General features: G+C 33.3%; 1 protein-coding gene across 2 annotated transcripts in view; it reads left to right on the top strand.

Annotated features, from left to right (window-relative positions):
- Window positions 1-3,521: 3,521 nt before the first annotated feature.
- Window positions 3,522-8,613, top strand: part of LOC126737191 (tachykinin-like peptides receptor 86C) — a 133,249-nt gene continuing 128,157 nt past the window's right edge. For both annotated transcript variants that reach the window (XR_007660968.1, XM_050441953.1), the window contains exon 1: window positions 3,522-3,714. The gene's annotated coding sequence lies outside the window, so the exon portion shown is untranslated. The remainder of the gene's footprint in view (window positions 3,715-8,613) is intronic.

Raw genomic sequence — 8,613 nt, 5'->3', positions numbered from 1 at the left:
AACCGTTTTTAAGTTATTGAGTAATGTTTCAATGGATTAAAAAAATCTTGATGCCGTTAAAGGATTTACAAAAATCAAAATATTTTGGAAAATCGCCTATAGATTAAATTGATTAATTTAGTTTTATATGAAAGGAGATGAGTTTCTTCACCCAAAAGATTCCTACGAATTTACGCGTAAATATTACCGTTTCAGAGTTATTGAGTTTTTTTTAAAGGTTGAAAAATCTTCATACAGTCAAAGGCTTTCCAAGAATCATAATGTTTTAAAAACTCATGCTTAGATTTTTAAAATTTTTCCATTTTTCAGAATGATCAGCTGATTTTGCTCTATGTTTGTCATTATGGAACTATCTATTCCCATACGTTGTCATACGTCCTCATTTCTAATTCCATCTCTTCTTGATATACCCAGTGATCGCCTAAAAACATCCATTTCAGTCGCTTCAAGTTTACTTTAATTTTGTTCTGTTATTCTCCATGTCTCTGTTCCATTACTTAAACTGCTGTTAATGAATATTTCATATATGTTGTATTTACGTTGTTTTCCAATAGTACACCTTTTAGAGAAATATGACCTATTATTCTTCTGGCTTGTGCTATTCTTTTTATTACTTCTTCTATCGTCTTTTCTAGACAAGTCAAACTTTACACCAAGATTCGTGTAAACTTTTCAACTAATTACTTAAGATGGTTCTGATCCTATGGGGAGGTATTTCGTTTTCTGTGTATTAATTTCCAGTCCACACTTATTATACTAATCCTGCTATTTCTCTTTCATTGGTACATAACTCATGCTACGTACATCTTAAATATTATAGGTAATGCATAGCAGCCTTGGTGTAAACCTTTCTCTATCGAAAATTTCTGTGACAAGTTATTACCAATTTTTACTCTTGATGATGACGTCTATCATACAGGTTCTTAAGAGCGTTCATAATAGAGTGACTAAGGTTGGTTTTCTGTAAAACTTTCCACAACTTTTTGACAAGGACTGTATCACAGGCTTTCTAGAGATTTGTGAGCAGAAGATGGGTTTCTTGGTTAATCTGTTTTTCTATAACTTGTTCTAAGCAGAAAATATTATCCGTACACGTTCTTTCAGCTCGAAATCCTGACTGATCTTCCTCTTGTTTTATATATTCCTGGTCAATGAGATCTCGGATAATTCTCCCATATAGACCACTAATGATACTTATTACACATATACCGCTGTAGCTTCAAGTTCAGTTCAGTTGATGCACCAAGTGAGTTGTGCTGCTTTTCGATTGACGTTAGATACTGGACTTAATGTTTTGTGGCAATGTTTCTTAATTGGGTCTGTCATTGTATTTACTATGTTTCTTTTATTTGTGGAGTGTTGTTGACGAGTATCTTTAAAGATAACAGTTGGGCTTCTAGTGTAATTGATAGTGTGCGGAGTGATTTAATCTTGATGTTGTTACCTTTAGATGATAGTTTATTGATTTAATTTTGGGAAGGTTTCGTAGCATGTAAAATATTAATCTTTAGTATTTGAGAAAATATTTGCATGCTAGAATCTAGAGATTTTACAATACTACTCCTAATATACATAATTTCTTTGGAAAATTCATTTCTTTAATTAGAGTGACAGTAGGTAAGCAACCTTGTTAGTTTAAAGATATTTAGTAGTTTTGAGAAGTTTATCATTTTTCTCCATAACTACATTAATTTTACCTGACATGATAAGGTGCGATTCTTCTAGATGTTTAATTTGTTTATTGTATTGTGATTGTCTTGTTCCAACATTATAATCTTGTTTCGTCCAGGTTATTTATTCTGGTCTCTTATAGTTGCTGCACATCGTAAACCTCAGTGCACAATTCTGTCGAAAGCCATTTTCTTGCCATTAATATCTTGTTTCAAATTGGTTTTTTTCCACCACTTTTTTCGTTTTTCTAAGGCTATTAGCCTCCGATAACCCTCCCTGGGGCATGACATGCAAATTTCACCATTTCTTATCCCCCGTAAAATAGGAGCAAGTAACGTTTCCAGATATTATGCTATCGTAAGTTAAATGGACCAACCAACATGGGCATATGTGTATACAGTCTGACAATAAATAATATTATTATTAAAGGTTAATTGAAACGAAGAGAGAGAACCAATAAACAACTCTTGGACCAGCATTTTTAATTCTTTATCTCTTTAGTTTTACGGTCTTTTGTTGACTCAAATTAGTGCCTAAACTGTAGATGTGAGACAGATTTCCGTCTCTAATAATGAACTATGTCTATTGCCATAAAAATTGTTTAGAGTATAACGTCAATATAGTTTATCCAAATAGTTAGGGTAGTCATATTAGGCTTAGCTTCCATAGATCAAAGGAGAACAACACAAAGTCTCGGTCTCAAAAAACTCTTTTATTGTTAGAGTGGTGACACGTGTTTCGTTCCTAAGAGCATCATCAGACCTGAAAATAATGTAAACAAAACCAAATGAAATTACAAAAAGACCTTAAAGTAGAACGAAAAAGTATACCTCAAAAAGGTTAAAAACACGCCCGACTGGGTCAAATATACACATACACTGAACGGTAAAATATAAGTTTAAAAAACTAACGTCACAAATATATAAAAAAAAATAACATAGAACTTAAATACAAGAAAATAATAAAAAAAGGTAAAAAGGAACTATCGAGATTTAAACCTACAACCTTACAGCAAGACTGTTACCGTTTGCTGCGTTGACCGCTACGCCACACCGTTCATGCGACAGCTTGAAAAGAAAGGAGGGGACTACAAGATGTTATTAAAAATGAGTCCCACCTTAAAATTGAATACGTCGTTAACGCAAGTTAAAACTGGACTATTCTTCGCTCTTGTAATCTCTAGCTTCTCTAGAAGATTCAGCTTTTTGCCCTTTTGGCCATCATGAACCACTGCTACATTATTGGGGTAGGAAAAATTATGACCTGCTGACAATAAATGATTAGCAAACGCAAACACTTGATCTCGACAGTATCGGTGGCTTTAAACTTGTTCACCAGACCTAGATGTTCTTGTACCCTTGTTGAAATTTTCCTCCCGGACTGTCCCACACAAATCGCAGGGCAATCGGCACAATGCAAACTATAAACTCCCGATTTCTAAAAGAATTTTTTGAGACCGAGACTTTGTGTTGTTCTCCTTTGATTTATTTATATCAGGGTCTCTTTGAGAATATGGACCACTTTTTTCAATTAGCTTCCATAGGCTGGGTCTAATTGTTTTGATCCAATTTTTTAATTTATTACTAGAGAGCACACGTTTGCTTAAAGTTAAAAAGATCCTAATTAATCAGGAGTATTATGACTTTCAGGGGTTTATGGACTTACCACCCATTTCAATTAAACAATTTTAGTAAAGTTTCTAAAATCCAGAGGACCAAATTGCAACAGGCGTCCAACAACGTGGACGCTACGTTAAAAAAAACCCGATGGCAGAGTCGTCGGTCGGTAGTCGCTGGATGTTCGACTGCATCCACAGCGCTTATGCTGACTCAGTCTGCCGTCGCGACGCCTTGGCTGCGGTTAAGGCGAATCCGTCGCCGTCGTTGTCCCAACATTAAACACTTGTTGAAAGTTAAAGGGACGCACTTTGACGCGTAATTTATGCGCTTAATTTCTAAATAACGTTCTGTTTTTTTTTATGTGATGGTATTTGAGTTTTTTTTTGGTAATTGAACTTTGAAAGAAGATATTGCAATTATTAAGGTATGTTTGCTAGGGGTAATTTATAGCGTAGAATTGTTTTGTTTAAAATGTTTGATACGTGTGATAAGATAATTGATAATAAAAAAAATAGCAGTAAAGCGAGATGCAGTCTAAGTCAATTGAGTTGAGTTGACAACTATTTGGAATTATAAATTTAAATAATATTGATTTTGCAAATTTAATTTTAAAAAATGCCATAAATTCAATTTTCAAAAAGGAGCCAAAAGCAGTTTAAAAGATTATTGTTTAACTTCTGTGAAAAAAAGAGTGTCAAAATTATGAACAAAAGGAATGTTTTACCTAAAATAGAATTCATACCAAAAAATACATCTCTACTAAGCCTAACTTTACTACTATCCATACGGATTGAGAAATCATTGGGCATTCCATACCAAAATCTATGGAATACAAGGGGATGACTATGGTGAATCCTGCTATTCGGAATTTTTTAACAAATGCATTACATCTGTCCCAGAAAATCTGGTGTGTTCTTTCACATAATATTTTTACTAATGAAGAAATACTGGACAAACTTAACTCATTGGATGCCAATAAAGGATCAGGACCTGATGGAATCTCACCAGTGCTTATCAAAAACTGTTCATGTGTGTTGGTTGAGCCCAAGAGGTCATTTGATACATCTTCATTTCCCTCGTATTGGAAGCTGTCAGTTCCCTATTTTTAAAAGTGGACGCAAAACTGAGATTGGAAATTATAGGGGTGTTTCTTTGCTTTCAGTTTTCTTCAAAATATTTGAATCAATTTTGACTGATGAAATATTTTACACCTTTAAATCCTATATTTCTACGAAACAACAGGGCTTTTACAAAAGTAGATCAAGCCTAGCGGATTTTCAGGATTTTTTAAGTGAAAATATCGAAAAAGGCTATCAGATTAATGTTGTTTACACCGATTTACAAAAAGCATTCGACAGTGTATACCATGGTCTATTGATAAGGAAACTTGAAGCATTGGGAGTACATGGATCGCATCTGAAGTGGATCGATTCATATTTAATTAGTCGTACTCAACAAGTCAAGCTAAGGGGAGCAAATTCAAGGGAAATTCGAGTGACTTCTGGAGTGCCTCAGGGATCACATCTTAGGCCAATTTTGTTCCTTTTATATATAAATAAAGCTGTATCTGTTTTTAAACACTGTGGAAGTCTTTTATATGCTGACGATCTAAAATTTTTTCGAACTATTGACTGTGATGAAGACTGTTCCTTAGTGCAACATGATTTAAATAATTTTAATCAATGAGTAAATGATAACTTAAGAGCGGAATATGTCCTTTATAAACAATAGTTAATGTGTGTTTTAAATCGTAAGTCTACATCCAAAAATAAGTCCAGACTCCTGCAGACTTTCACACAAGAAGTGTTTCAGTCTCTATGCTAATATTAGTCACCGATTCAATATAGTGCTTATTCTTAACAAAAATTATTCAAGATGTACGTTTTGACAAGTGAAGTACACATCTTAGATCTTCTTCATCAGGCACTTTTGCCAATACCAGATGAGACTGATTGAAGGAATGATAAAGCTGAGTAGCATCTGCTTAATAATATGACTTAGAAGTTTTTAAGCAAGATGGAAAGTTGTTTGTATATATATTAATATTTAAAAGTCTTAGTATAGACCCTTGCGGAACACCACAACTTACCTACCCCATCAACGTCTTATTTACCCCTGCAAGTTTCAGTAAATCAAGATCTATTCGAAAGATAACTTTTCAGAAGCAGAACTACATCCCCACAACGCATTTGTCATAAGCAGATTAAATTATATCATCTCAGTCAGTTCTGAAATGATTACGTATTTATAAATGTATTATTTTTTGTAAAACTTTTGATAAACTTACAGGAATACTTACCAGGCATCGGTCTTAAAAGCTAAAAAAATGGTTTCCTTTTCGTCTTTTTCTTCTTCTTCTTCAGGTACTACCCGATTTGGATGTTGGCAATGATGTTGATATTGTAGTTTTTTTGCTTAAAACTACTAAGCTTTTCCCAAACCAAGTTCGTAAATTCAGTAGCTAAGATGTACTTTGATTTTTCTTGTCAAATCTTGAAATTCAGAAAGTTCACCATCTGAGAATGCGCTTGTAACAAAGCAATATCTAGCGATGGAAATTGAAAACGAATGACTCTCAGTTGTATTTTTGCAACCTTTTTAATAGAGAAAATAACAATCGACTACTCAAGTCTTATTGTGTGTCTTAACTCAATGAAACTCCAATTCAACTCAACTGCCTGGCAGATAAATTGTCAATAAATTCATAGGAACTATATGGATATCTTTTTATAAGTGATAAAAATATTGTTTTTCTTTTACGGACTTAAACAATCTTGGATACCGCCTACCCAATTAAATATGTAATAACACAATTTGCAGAATGACTTCTGCAAGGAAGTAAATGTGAATCCATCTAATTTTAGACTAATTCAGTTGCAGTCCAATGCATCAATTAAACTCTTAGTTTGCTTTAGAAAATCCTTCTGTAACACGAAATTAAAGATCTATGAACTTGCTACTTTCATCATCCTGTTCTTCATTCCATTGCTTCCTACCGAATCTGTAGTTTGTTTGTTTTACAGAACTACAGTTTCTATGATATTCATGCCGTTATTATTAGAATCTAGAATTAAGTTGGACTTGTCCTTACTCAGGTAATTAAACCATTTGTCAATATGGATCTCACTTCTATTTTATACAACCATAGATCCAGTTCTACTACAGAAAAAATGGGTGGTTGTGCTGACACCACCATTGTGAAAACTATTTTCTCTTTCATACAAAAGAAGTCTCTTCCCAGAGTAAAAACTTCAACCGATACTCAAAATAAGAAAAGAGACAGATTTTACAAACACTATTAGCGATCGTCAGCTAGCTTACAACTAATCACATAGCGATCGAGAGCTATACCTATATAAAGCTCATCTGAAATATGGAAGAGTTGGAATGTCAAGTTTGGCTGAACATATTTGATATACTAGCCAGGTTATAACTGATACTCTTTTCAAATTAATATCAGTAATATAGTGCAATGTGGCTCAAGGTGGCTTTTTTCACTGCGGCCATTGTTGATCTATTGTGCTTCTCCTGTCCCTATGTATTGAATTTATTTCGAAAACAAAATCAGCATATCCCATATTCCTTTTATGACCAGTAAGGTTGCCTTAAGGTTTTCTTTCCTGTAGATAGCCCTCGTGGCTACCTCCTTCTGTATAGCGGAAAGATAGTATCAAGAAACTTTAGAACTACCATAATTAATCAAATATAATCCATATTGCCAACTTTCATTAATTACGTCCATGTAGTTCATTAACAATTTGCAATTGATTATTCACAAAACGCTAAGGAAAGAAAAAATGCCAAAGTTGTCATACTTGTCAAATATCATTATTATATTGTGATTTTTTCAAGCTTCAAATCAAATAAACAGTTGGTAATATGGATATAAGAAACGTCAAACGTCGGAACTGTCATAATTGTCAAAATACGTCACAGCACTCTTAGATTATTTACATGTATGAAGTTAAGGGACAGGACTAACGTCGAATCGCACAACTACAATTTTTGTCAAACATCAAATCTCAAAAAGTCATAATTCCGCTTTTAACCAGTGTATCCGCCATTGTTTTCCGGATTGTCTTGGTTATTTAATTTCATATGTTTCAGTTACATATAGGGTTGGGAAAATCTGCTCACATAACACAACAAAATAAACGATTATTACTTCTGTCTAAACTTGACATAATAAAGGTCCAACCATGCAAGTATAACATTGAGTAATGCGCAGTTGCCAAATCTTAACATTATACCTGCAATCCTTAATCAAAAAAAAACATTCATTATCTAATAAAAAACTTATAACAGGATAACATTAAACAAATACATAAAATATTCAATTTAAATATATAAACCGTAACATATTTATTAATGAAATTACCGATGCTATTAGCTTTTCCATTACACCTATTCAGATCGTGGAAACAGTTCGACAATGCCATACCTATTAGCAATTTTCAGTAAATTTTGATTTAATCTTCATTAGCAGTGGGTTTTCAATTTGGAAAAGCGAATTGGTAACACGGCATTAATTAAAATTGAATTGTTAGATCAAAATGGTCCGATGAAATGAGTCGCAGTATGTTATAAATTACACTTTGTTGTCATATAGCCTTTAACAAGTGATTTGATCAATTTGTAAGAGTGTTTTGATTTGGATTTGGTAAGGACTTTCCAAATTAGGTAATTATTTCTAATAACTTTTCAAGTAAAAGTGTATATTCTAGTTAAATAGAATAAAGCCGTTTATTTTAAGGGCGATTGAAAACCTATATATGCAAGAGTTTGGTAAGACAACCGCTTTTACCAAATTTCTCACCTTAATAATAAAAATTTCATATATTCCCTAAAGCTATAAATCGTAATGTACATTACATTTATCTTATAATCTCGTTGAGTCAAAATAAACATTTCTTAAGAATATCAGATCTACTTTCTCGGCCACAGACGTCCGAGCGATTTGTGAGATACGAAGTGGGCATTATATTACGTTTTCGAGCCGACAAATCTTCCCGAAATAGTCAGTACAGCTGTTGCTGACCTAAAAACCCGAATTGACTTTTGGCACGGCTGCCTTTTTCTGGATAGCTTTCTCTAATTCCCATTTCATTAACTTGTCTTCAGAGAGCATTTGTTGGGTTCAATTCAGATTTCAATCCTGAAAGTGTATTAACGAAACCTCGTACCTAAAAATCTTTAATTTCGAATCCAGACATTGCAGAGACGAAAAGTTTCAACAGCATATTATTATCCACGTTAGTGATTTATTAATATATCCGAACATCAAAGGGTTTACAGGCGTCTCGGAAATTTTGCTTTAATTATA

Source organism: Anthonomus grandis, chromosome 6 (genome assembly GCF_022605725.1).
Source record: "Anthonomus grandis grandis chromosome 6, icAntGran1.3, whole genome shotgun sequence".
Lineage (NCBI taxonomy): Eukaryota > Metazoa > Arthropoda > Insecta > Coleoptera > Curculionidae > Anthonomus > Anthonomus grandis.
This window is presented reverse-complemented; position numbering and strand designations above follow the sequence as displayed.